At 34.2% G+C, this 13,613-nt stretch overlaps 1 protein-coding gene across 1 annotated transcript in view; it reads left to right on the top strand.

The window, feature by feature from the left end:
* The window catches only part of LOC126892323 (zinc finger protein 665-like), a 241,185-nt gene that overhangs the window by 12,314 nt on the left and 215,258 nt on the right, over window positions 1-13,613 (top strand). The window lies entirely within an intron of this gene.

The raw sequence follows: 13,613 nt of genomic DNA on the forward strand, positions 1-13,613 counted from the left end.
AAGTTCAATAGGGCCTTGAAATTATTTGACATGACCGTATGAAAATTTCTTAATTGTGAGTGATTTGCGTTTCCAGAAATAGGAGGCGCATCAAGAATTTGAGAGATGAGAGTTTTGATAAGCGATTTAGAGTTGGCGTACCTTTGTGTCAGGTTATCCCGGGCTATTTTGTAATTGTCACCTGTGAGTGGGATATGCTCGAGAAGCGTCAAAGGCTCGGAAGTTAGAAAACTTTTGAGGTAAATGAGTTTTTCCAGATCACTTAATGTAGTATCAGATCCTATTATTGTATCAAAGGTCTCAATGAATGAATTGTATTCAGTAACTAAGCCACTAAATGGTTTTAACTGAATACGAGGGAGGTTTACTGTTCGTTGCCTAGCCATAGACTGTGAGGTTAGAGAAGAATTAGGGTCAAATTGGAGGGAGGGGGTAGCAGTCACATTAGAACTTTCAATGACCTCTAACCTTTCTTCCAATAGAGAAATTGTATCCAAATATTTATCAAAAACCACAGAGGAATCAGTAGAGGGGGTAGGTTCCTCGGGGATCGTCTCCAGCACATTTTGAGCATCGCGGAAAAGTCCGTAAGAATGTTTGAGTTGTGAAATTATTTCACGAATTTTATATTTGTTTAGAGAATTAAGAGTTGTGGGAACCGAATCAGCCAACTTGGTTATATCAAGTTTTGCGGTGAGCCTCTGTCGGTTATATTTTGATCGGTCAGCCATGTTGCGAGAATGTGAGATTAGATAGATTATTTGCAAATGTCTAAACCTATAAATCGATGCGAAAATGAGAGAATATGTACAATATATTATATATTACACGTTTAATAGTGTGAGATTGGCTTAATAGTATCACCCTGTATGAGCGCAGATTAGTATATGAAATGCAAAACTATAAAATTTCAAAATATATGCAATTTTCCAAAATGGGTATTTTTCAGCAAGTGTGAGACACCCTTAACAAGTATTTAAATTAATTAAATTGAAGGAAAAAACAATTATTTATTTTCTATAGTTTTCTAGAAGTGTAAAATGAGCTTAAGCGAAGCTAAATGTAGCAAAAACTTACAATTTATGCAAGAAAACAAAATTATTTTTAATAATTTTTGTAACCTGTGAACCAGGCTTAATCGGATTCAAAATTATAAATTTAATTTAAATCAAAAGGTTGAACAAACAATGTTAAAATTATAACACCCGTACTATCAGCCAAGAAATGAGTACACTTTTTGTATACTATAAACAGAAAAATATATTTACGAAAATAAAATAATGTAATATATGCAAATATTTTTTCATACAAACAAAACGACTCCTTTATTTGAACAAAGCAAGTAGTTTCTGAAATTGCACGTGTAGACCGGGCTTAACAACCTACCAGCTATTGTAGAGACGTGCTGGGTTAAATACTGAGAATTTGAGTGCAGAAAGAGAGGAATATTTTATTTTTGTGCCGGGGCGGCGTGGCTTGGAAATTTCCAAATGCAACAGAAAGACACTATAAATGAAAAACCGTTATTCTCAGAATAGAGATTATCAAAATATGCAAATACGAAGGACCTTGAGGATTTAATTAATAAATAATTAATATGATCCGGCTCGAAGGACCAGAAATGTTTAGGCAATACGTAAAGTATCCTTAACAATAGTAACCTATACTTATTGTACGGTTATAGAGTATATTCCCATAGGTAAGCTGGTTAAGAGTAGATAACGATTTTTCATATGTAATTTAAAGTATTATCTGCATAAATGGCACAAAGAATATTTGCTACGAGAGGTATATGGTTCAAAATGCATACAGTATCACGACTAATAAGTTATGTTCACATACATGTAGAGTACTTACAGTTTTATTCCTTGATGACGTGTCACATCAGAGCTCTGATTGAATTCCATAATCCATTTGGTTCATTTGTAAGGCACTCACTAATACGCTAAATAAATCATCGTCGATAATACTGAGCAGATTGAATTATCTGAGCGGTATAAAACGATAGCAAAAAAAGCCGGTAAAATGCGGCCTTTTTACGAATAGCGGGAGCGTCGATAGATTAGAGATGATTCTCGTTAGGAAGCTTTTGACGATCTGCCCCGGCGAGGGGTTCAAATGCGAGTCTCAACAATAACCTGGAGTTTCCAGAAAGGTTACATAAATACTACTTGAATTTTAAGTAATCAGTAGTACAGGGGCGTAACTAATTATTTTAGTGAGCCGTGTATAATATATTTATTGTACAAATACTTCATTTTGAAAAATGAAGAAGTAACTAATAGGCTTGAACCTAAACAAAAAAAAAAAGCCCAACCACCACCACCAATAATAGTGGAAGGAATTAAAGAATATAATAAATTTATCGAACTGCTCACAAAGGAAATAGGTATAATAGTATAGTATAGTTGATCCAATTAATGGCATAACCCAGACATCCAAAGTGAAAGTTATCCTTTAACACCAAATTGTTCTATATGGTCCACACAATGTCCAGAAAAAAGTCACACCATTTTGAGCGTCGGGTTTGGTGGGGAGAGGGGGGAGAAATCGGTAAATTCGTAGTTTTTTAAGTTTTCGCCAATATTTCTAAAACTATGCGGTTTAGCATGAACAACCTTCTATACAAAATTGTTCTACATTAAATTTGAAATAAAAAAGGTCCTATGCATAATCTTTCTAAAATGAATGGTTCCAAAGTTACGGAAGTAGTATTTTATAACTGGTCCAAAGAAAGGCCTAACCCAAACATCCAAAGTAAAAGTTTTCTTCCAACACCATAATGTTCTATATGGTCCATATATTGTACAGTAAGAAGTTACACCATTTTGACCGTCCGATTTGGGAGGGAGATGGGAGAGAAGCCGGTAAATTAGTAGTTTTTTTACGTTTTTCGTCAATATTTATAAAACTATGCTTTAGCGAAACAATGTTATATACAACAATGTTCTACATAAAATTTAAAACAAAAAATGTTCTATACATAATTGTTATAAAATCAACGGTTCCAGAGTTACGGAGGGTGAAAAGTCGAGGTTTTCGATACTTTTTATATTTTTTGGGCAATATTTATTATATAACTATACCAAAAACCCAGACATCCAAAGTAAAAGTTATCCTCCAACACCAAATTGTTCTATATGCTCCACATAATGTTCAGAAAAAAGTCACACCATTTTAAGCGTCGGGTTTGGGGGGGGAGAGGGGGGAGAGATCGGTATATATAAAAAGTATCGAAAACCTACACATTTCACCCTCCGTAACTCTGGAACCGTTGATTTTATAACAATTATGTATAGAACCTTTTTTGTTTTAAATTTTATGTAGAATATTTTTCTATAGAACATTCCTTACGCTAAAGTATAGTTTTAGAAATATTGACGAAAAACGTAAAAAAACTACTAATTTGCCGACTTCTCCCCCATCTCCCCCCCAAACCGGACGCTCAAAATGGTGTAATTTTTTACTGAACAATATGTGGACCATATAGAACAATTTGGTGTTGAAGGAAAACTTTTACTTTGGATGTCTGGGTTAGGCCTTTTTTTGGACCATTTATACTATACTACCTCCGTAACTTTGGAACCGTTCATTTTAGAAGGGTTATGCATAGGGCCTTTTTTATTTAAAATTTAATGTAGAACAATTTTTTGTAGAGGGTTGTTCATGCTAAACCGCTTAGTTTTAGAAATATAGACGAAAAACTTAAAAAACTACGAATTTGCAGATTTCTCCCCCCTCTCCCCCCCAAACCCGATGCTCAAAATGGTGTGACTTTTTTCTGAACATTATGTGGACCATATAGAACAATTTGGTGTTGGAGGATAACTTTCACTTTGGATGTCTGGGTTTGGGTCTAACTATACCATACTATAAATAAATTTATAATCCAGATGGTAAATAAAGAGAACTTCAAAATTAAAGCCAACGACGAGGATACGTACGGTGGCGTGACAAAAATACTACGAGAGCAAACACCGCACAGTTGGTTCACATACGAAGATAAAAAACACGACCAATTAAGGTAATAGTCAAATATCTCCCGCATTCGTGCAAACCAGATAGGATAATTGAAGAATTGGTTAGGAGAGGTTTTAAAGCAGTGAATGGTATAAATAAAATTAAGTGGCGTACCAAATAACCACTTGACATGTTCATATTGACTTTTGACAACAGCGAAGATATAAATAAAACACATAGTATACAGCATATATTACAATGTAAAGTCGAAATCCAACCATTTAAATCCTTCAAATTAATATCTCAATGCAAAAATTGCCAGGCATATGGGCATACCCAAAAATTCTGCGCCAGAGAAGCGAGATGTGTCAAATGCACAGGGAAGCATCATACTAAGGAGTGTACCAAACCAAAAGATGTCAAACCTAAATGCGTACATTGTGGACATGAGCACCCAGCTAACTATCGTGGCTGTAAAGTGGCTATTGAACTACAAAACATGAGGAATAGAGCCATAGATAAAAAAAAGGGCGGTTAATAAATATCCTTCAGTAAGCAGGCAAGTTAATGAAAATCTATCATTTTCCAATGCAGTAAACAACGAAAAGCAAAGTAGCAAAAAGGAGGAACGAACTAATAATATCGAACAAAGTCTGCAACTCATATTATCGGAGCTAGAAAATCAAGAACAAATCATAACAACACTGGATGAGAGGCTAAAAAGATTAGAATATAGTGCCAAAGGAGCTATACCTAAATCGAAACAATATTAATACAATTAAGGTACTAGTGTGAAATGCAAATGGACTCCTGAACCACCAGCAGGAGCGTCAGTTAGTTCTACAGACAGAAAATATAGATGTATGCCTCATCTTAGAGACTCATTTTACTAAACACTCATTTATCAAATTTCACGGTTATAGAGTATATCATGCGATTCATCCTGATAATAATGCAAAAGGAGGAAGTGCAGTGATAAAGAAAATTTACAACATTACGAAGAAGCAAACTACGTAACAGAAAAAGTGCAGTTAACTGCAGTAACACTTAGAACTAATAGATACCCACTGATAGTGGCAGCAATCTATAGTCCTCCGAAACATGCAATAAATAAGGAGGAATATATTGACCTCTTGAGCTGGGAAATAGATTTATAGTAGGCGGCGATTATAATGCTAAAAATACCCACTGGGGCTCAAGGTTAACCACAACAAAAAGCAGAGAACTTTTAAAAGCTGTGAATGAATACGGAGCCACTACCTTATCAACAGGGAAGCCAACTTATTGGCCGACAGACCCCAACAAGATACCAGACCTAATTGACTTTTTCATAACCAGAAATATATCGCAAAACTACCTGCAAATAGATGAATGCCATAAATTATGTTCTGACCATTCAGCAATAACACTAACACTAAGTTCTTCGGGAAAAAACTCTTCGGGATTTCATCAATCAATGTTTAAAGAATATCTACCTACCTTGACAACATTGAAATTTTTAGTTAAATGTCCTATTTAGGGTTAAAAATGGCCGATTTCGCAATTTTCAAAATTTTTAATCGCTTATATAACAAAAACTATTAACCTAAGAGAAAAATTACTAGAGACCTTTTCTGTTTGGAATGATTCAAAAAACCTAAAAAAACTTTTTTCGATACAAAAAAAAATAATTTTATGAAAAACCCCTAATCTTTCCCCTCGTCTGGCAAGGTCTTGTGCTCTTCAGAATCGCCTGTCATTATACACATTTCTTCTAAATGACTTACTCAAACACATACTTAAATTTAAACTTTACAGGAGTAAGTTTATTTTTCCCCTAAACCAGTGGTTCCCAATCCGTGGTCCGCGGACCACTTGTGGTCCGCGCCGAGTTTACGTGTGGTCCGCATGAACAGGAAGAACTTATTGAGATATTTTCTGATCCTCAGCTTGAAGTTGTCAAAATACAATGTGACAATATTGCAAGCTTTTGGATCAAGTTACTTGATGAGTACCAAACCCTCAGCCAAAAAGCCTTGAAAATTCTACTTCCTTTCAATTCTACATATCTTTGTGAAACAGCATTTTCAACACTAAATGTTATTAAGAATAAGCATCGTAACAGTTTGTTGAAATTGGATGCTCCATTCAGGTTGAGTTTGACCTCTTTGAAGCCAAATATCGAAGATCTTGCCAGTAAAATGCAAAACCAAGGAAGTCACTGAGAGACTTAGGGCCGGTTGTTCGAACGCTAATCAACAATGATCATTATTAAATATTTAATTACTGTCACCAAAACTGTCAATGTCAACTTTGTTTGGGTTGCTGAAAACATAATTAATTACAATTATGAGATTTATTATTAATTATGTTAATAATTATTGTTATATTAATTGATTATAGTCTCAGAATTGTAATTAATTATGTTTTGACAACCCAAACAAAGTTGACATTGACAGTAATTAATTATTTGATAATGATCATTGTTGATTAGCGTTCGAACAACCGGTCCTAAGTGTCATATTTTGTAAGCGTTTTACAATAGATTTATGTTTCTATAACTATATTAAGACTATAACTATGTTTTTTTTTCTAATTACTTACTCTTAATACAATGTATATTAAAGGATTTAAAATATATTTCTCTAGTTCTCAATTTAATTTACCTAGTTATAAAATCATGTGGTCCGCAGACGTTTTCTTATAGATCTTGTGGTCCTCGAGGGAAAAAGGTTGGGAACCACTGCCCTAAACCATGACCTGGCAGAGCTGATGCCTGCCAGGTCATGGTTTTTAGCCTTGGGTGGCCTTGGTGTACTATGAATTATCACTATACAAATTTATAGCCTTTACAGGACGACCGTTAGTCGGAGGGTTCACTAGCTCTTAGACTATTGTGGACGGTCCAGAAACCGTCACGACGATCACCCATGGTACAATAAAGTTTCATTTCATGCCGAGAGTTTATTGTACCATGACGATCACCGTCCTGCGCAGTATCATAGTGTGCAGGAACGCTCCACCACTTATTCTTTGAATTGATGAATATCTTGTTCCACACATAAGAAAGGGAACCTAATTCTTTCTAGGTTGATTCCAAAGACTCTGATGAATTTTGTCGAGTCAAAACAAGGTTTTATTCGGCGTTGAAATAAAGGGTTTATTATCTTGTGAAAATATACTTATTTTATTTCGTATCACAAATACTTTTTAACACTTTAAAATACTAAAATAACTAAATTAATTGACTAATTTGCTATGCATCAAAAATTATTTTTGAAGTTATACTTCTTTACCGGCGATAGAGGGTGAATTTTTGTATGTTAAAACCTATCAGCCCGGCGCATGCGCATTATAACTTTGTTCTGGTTGGATGTTCAAATGACATGTCAAAAATTATTCCAAATGGCAGCTGTGTCACAGCTGTACCGGGTGTCCCAATAAGAATGGCTCTCGGCCATATCTCAGGAACCGTTTATAGTAGAGCTTTGAAATAAAAATTTTTATAACAAAAGTTGCCTTAGGAAAAGCCTGGAAATTATTTTCATAATTGTGGGACCACCGCTAGAGGGCGTAATTGAATATCAAAAATTAAAAAATCTAAATTTTACAAAATTTTCCTAATGAAGGGGCACTGGAAATCCGATCGTCGTATTCTTCATAATATTCTACGCATATTTGATTTGACAAGTTTAGGTCTACCTTTGGAAATAAGAGGTGGGGGTGAGTGGGAACCTTGTTATGAAAAACTGGCTGTGAGTCCGGTTCTGCTTAATCAAATTTTGCAAACTTGGTCTTGTTGAAGACAGATATTTTTCGTCAATGTAAAAGTTATGATTTCGAACCAACTTACTGAGTAATATGCCAGCTAGAAGGCGTCATTTAATTTTTTTTCAGAAATCTAGTGTTCCTTGGAAAATATTAAATACAAACATGCATTTTTAATACCATATTACAAAATTAGACAAAATTAGCAACAGAATAGCGAAAACCGCATGTTAATACCTTTTTTCTATCTCGAGATATCTTACAAAACGTGTAAATTTAAAAACATAACTGTTACTGTCACCGGTAAACGAAATTCATTAAAAGTAGTGTGCTATGGAAACAACAAAGAAACATTTTCCAGCTGTCAACGTATATTAGGTCTTTTCAACGCTTCTCATTTGTTTCGAACCTCGTTCATATCTCGTATATTAATATTATATACGGATTATACGGCATATGACAGAGGCTTGAAACAAATGAGAAGCGTTGAAAAGCCCTATTACAAAGAAATAAAAACAAATATTTAGTGATGACATAAACGTTCAAATTTTTGCCCATCATTTTCGTTGCAAACATTTACTCTTTCAAGAGTAGATTGAACAGCAGTCTCAATTTCTGCTCTCGATATGCTTTGAATGGCGTTTAGTATTCTCTGGATAATGTATTCTAGAGTAGTGTATGATATGCAACAATTTGAATATTTAGGTCGTCACTAAGTAGTTCTTTTTTTCTGTGTTATATTTAATTTTAATAGTATTGTTTCTCTTTATATTGTTGTTTTAATGAATTATATTTTTATACGTTGACATCTGGAAAATGTTATTTTGTTTTTTTCCACAGCACACTACTTTTCATTAACTTAGTTTACCGCTGATAGTAACAGTTATGTATAAAATTTACACGTTTCTCGAGATAGCTTGAGATAGAAAAAAGGTATCGACATGCGGTTTTCGCTATTCTATTTCTAATTTAATCTAATTTTATAAAGTATGATTAAAAATGCATATTTGTATTTAATATTTTCCAAAGAAAACTAGATTTCTGAAAAAAATTAAATAACGCCTCCCAGCTGGCTTATTACTTATTAGGATGGTTCAAAATTATCACGCTTACATTGAAGAAAAAGATCTGTCTTCAACAAGAACCAGTTTTCAAAATTTGATTTAGCAGAACCGGACTTACAGCCATTTTTTCATAACAAGGTTCCCACTCACCCCCACCTCTTATTTGCAAAGGTAGAGTTAAACTTGTTAAATCAAATATGCGCAGAATTTGATGAAGAATACAATAATCGGATTTCCAGTACCCTTCATTAGGAAAATTTTGTAAAATCTAGATTTTTTTATTTTTGATATTCAATTACGCCCTCTAGCGGTGGACACACAATTATGAAAATAATTTCCAGGCTTTTCCTGAGGCAACTTTTGTTATAAATTTTTTTATTTCAAAGCTCTACTATAAACGGTTCCTGAGATATGGCCGAGAGCCATTCTTATTGGGACACCCGGTACACTAGGTTCGCTTTCAAGATGCAGTAGAAATAGAAATAAACAAACCAAGACACGTTAAATGCCACTAGGAGCACAACCGGATCATAATTTACAATGTATATACATTGTACATTCCAAATCATGATTTCCAAAGTTTATACATTGTAAATTATGATTCGGAAGTGCTCCTAGTAGCATTTAACGTGCCTTGGTTTGTTTATTTTCTACTGCATCTTGAAAGCGAACCTAGTGTAGTTTGATTATTTATGGTTGTTGCGTTTTGAAATTTGTGTGAAAAGAAACAAAGTTAGTTAATAGTTATACTGCCTTTTTAAATAGTTTTCATATACCTATATTTTTGGACTTTTGGACTATTTTGGACAAGGAAAACTCATTCTAATTTGGTAAGTAGTTTTTATTATAATCATATTGTAATTAAACATTTGGATTAGGTTGCTTTGATTTACATACTTAATTTGATTACCAACAAAAGTTCTACCAATTTTCATCTAATATATTGTTTTCTTACTGTTTTGTTATTTAATATTTTCTTCCACAAGATTTAAACTACATAATTTAATTACATATTTAAAACAACTGTCAAACAGTAAAACGTTCAGTTACCCTATTTTTCCACATGAGAAATAATGTGGGATTGGACGAGTGAGTCTAGGCTTCGATTACGAATCAAAGCGGCATGAAGTTCACGGGTTCGATTCCCGATGCAAGTTTTTATTTTTTTTATTTTTTTTTTTTTTCATTTTATGATTGTAAGTATATTTGTTATATAATTTTTTTTTTCAGAGAATGCGTATTTAAAATTTTTGCCAACAATTATTATCGGTCAGAAATAATTTTTTCTTTGTGGCATTTTTCAATGTGTTCGTGTGCGTTTTATTCTTTAATTTTTTAAAATTTTTGGTATTGTCTTAAAAATCACATAATATGTAGTATTCTCCTTTTCATGAACATTTTTCAGTGCGTCACAAATTATAGAAAAAAAGGTAAGTCCGTGATAATACACATTTATGCTAATGTGACATTTTAGTTAAATCTGACAGTTGTCAAATTTTATTTTCAATTTGGAATAAAACCAAATCAATTGTGTCTATTGCATTTATAAAATGGTATTTTGTTTCATTTGTATAGTCTTATAAATTGTACAGATTATATTGATAATATTATTATTTTATTTAATAAATAATTGTTTTTTGATTATGGCGACATCTATCGACAACTAGAATAATCACCGAACTAGAATAATTACCAAAGTATTCACAGACGTGCCTTTTTTTCTGTCACATACAATTGAATGCGTTAGAGAGAAATCGAAAAACTGTGACGCACTGAAAGATGATCATGAGAAAAAGAATAGAAGTATAACTTCTTACGTGCGTACAAAAGTACACACACATTCTTTTTTTTTAATTATATGTCAAGTGAGAATTGGCAAAATCTGAAGTGAAAATAGAGAGCCGTGAATTTAACGATATGTTACAAAGTTGTAACATAATTCCCCCCGACTTAAATGGGAGTAATAAATGTTATATGTAAAAAGGGAAGGGGGAGGGGACGAACTATTATTAAAAGTGAAGAAAGAGAAAATGTAGCTAGTCGTACTGCGGCAAGGGATATAATTTTGTTATTGGTCGAACAAGATCTCCTGTACTAGTCCTAATCTTGACGGCCCGAACATGATTATCTGAACCGGGAAAAACTTCTAATACTCTAGCAGTGAGCCATTTTAGAGGGGGAGAGTTGTCAGTTTTTAACAAAACGAGATCATTTTCCTTAATGTTTTCATTTAATTTGGACCATTTTGGTCGGCTATGTAATTGGCTCAGGTATTCGACCGACCATCTTTTCCAAAACGACTGTTATATTTGTGAAAGTCGTTGAAACAAGTTAAGTCTGTTAACTGGAAGTTGTATTAATGTTTTTTCAGGATACGAACTAAGAGTACTCCCAATTAGAAAGTGTCCAGGGGTGAGGCATTGCAAATCAGAGGGATCATCTGACAAGGGGCAAATAGGGCGTGAATTCAGAATCGCCTCGATCTGCGTGAGAATTGTACTGAATTCTTCAAAGACGAGATTAGCGTTTCCTACCATTCGGCGAAGATGATATTTGGCACTTTTAATTGCTGCTTCCCATATACCTCCCCAATGTGGACTATGAGGAGGAATAAACTTCCAATTTATGAAATTTTGTGCAGCAAAATTTTGTATATCCTTTGAAAAGCTGGGAGATTTGAAAAATTCCCTTAAATCTTTGAGTTCATTTTTTGAACCAGTGAAGTTTGTTGCGTTGTCACTGTATATAAGTGAAGGAAGACTTCGTCGGGAAATGAATCGTTTTAAGCAAAGCAAAAAACACTCTGTAGAGAGGGAAGACGCCAGCTCGATATGTACGGCTTTTGAGGCTAAACAGACGAAAATGGCTATGTAACATTTTTGCATTGAAGCCTTTCTTAACTTCGAAGATTTAATAAAAAGTGGGCCACCGAAATCGCAGCCAGTAATTTCAAAGGGGCGAGAAGGGTTAATTCTAAATTTGGGTAAATTTCCCATGATTTGCTCTAAAGGTTTAGCGCGAAATCTGAAACATATGTGACAACTTCTAACAATTTTTTTTAGAGTTCGCAGCCCATTTAGGGGCCATTAATTGAGTCTAACATTATATAAGGTGGCTTGGGGTCCGGCGTGGCCTAGCCGACAATGTTCATAAGCAAGTAATAAATTGACGACATGGGAATTAGAGGGTAGTAATATTGGGTTTTTTTGTTCGTAGGGGATGTTAGCGTTTTCTAGACGTCCACCAACACAAAGAAGACCTTCTCTTTTTTTTATTTGATAAAACTCCAACAGGAATCTTATGATTATTGCTATCTGATCATTACTATGATCAATAAGCAAGTTAGTTCTATATACAAAATATTATAAAAACTTATCTAAGGTCATATTCAACAATATTCCTTAGGCTCTAATACATTACAGTACTACTAGCTAACGTGTACACTTTAGCCGCACTTTGCTCTGCTTTTTCACTTTCACGCACTTGAACTTATTGCACTAACTCGAACGGCTTCGTTCTCTTAAGTCTTCTTATCTGGTTGGCGTTGTCTAGGAGATTGATGGCCTCGACATTCACATGGTTGGAGAGCCTTTGTTCATGACTCTCGGTAAACTTACTTACTGTCTGGATAACCGTATCCATCTGGAGGTCTCGATGAAGATCACAGTTTCTGAAGTACCATGGAGCTTTGACGATGTTCCTTAATACTTAATTCTGATATCGTTGTATAATTTGGATGTTACTTTCTTTTGTACAGCCCCATAGCTGTATCCCATATGTCCATATCGGTTTAAGGACTTGCTTATACAATAACAATTTGTTATAAGTAGACAGAGTGGATTTTTTCCCATCAACCAGTACATCTTTCTGAACTTGATTTCTAATTCTTCCTTTTTTTTCTCAATATGCGCTTTCCAACGTAGCTTGGAATCTAATGTCATACCCAAATATTTTGCCGTATTTGCATAAGGTATTTGGTTTCTATTTATACTAACTGGGATATGTTGTTCTGTTTTGTTAGTAAAATTGACATGAACAGATTTTGTTTCATTTAATTTGATACGCCATCGCCTGGTCCAGATGTTAATTTGTTCAACAGAATTCTGTAGCATGGTTGCTGCTTCCTCGTGGTTTTGTCCGACTGCTAGAATGCATGTGTCGTCTGCAAATGTCGCAATTGTGTTAGGTTCTAATGATGGAATATCACTGGTATAGAGCAGGTATACCACTGGCCCCAGGACACTTCCTTGTGGAACTCCAGCTTTAATTTCTCTTAATTCTGAATATGCTTCCTCATTTTTAACTCGAAAGTATCTGTCGGATATATATGATTCTAGTAGTTCAGAATATTGTTTTGGTAAGTAGCATCTCATTTTATGATATAATCCATCATGCCACACTTTGTCAAAAGCCTGCGCTACATCGAGGAAAATTGCAGAACAGACTTTTCCTTTTTCTAAAGCTTTTTCTACTATATCTGTAGCTTCTTGTGGAGGTTTTCCTGGTTTTAGTGTCATTATAATTTCTGCCACCTTCCATATCTTTGGTACGTACCTCAGCCTAAAGGAAGCATTTATAAGATTTGTTAATTTTATTATAGCTTTCCTTGGAAGTTGCTTTAACACTTCCCCAGTAATCAGATCAAATCCAGGAGCTTTCTTTGGATTTATATTTTCTTTTATTTCCAAGTATACTTCTTTTGGAGTTACAGGGCTAATCTCCATTTCATCTTGATCAGGGAGCTCCCAGTTAATTATTTCTTGTTCTTCATTTGGTTGAAGAGTATTTTCTAGGTGATCAGCAAACCTGTTGGCCTTTTGTATATTGCTTCTTGCCCAGCTA

Source organism: Diabrotica virgifera, chromosome 9, assembly GCF_917563875.1.
Source record: "Diabrotica virgifera virgifera chromosome 9, PGI_DIABVI_V3a".
Lineage (NCBI taxonomy): Eukaryota > Metazoa > Arthropoda > Insecta > Coleoptera > Chrysomelidae > Diabrotica > Diabrotica virgifera.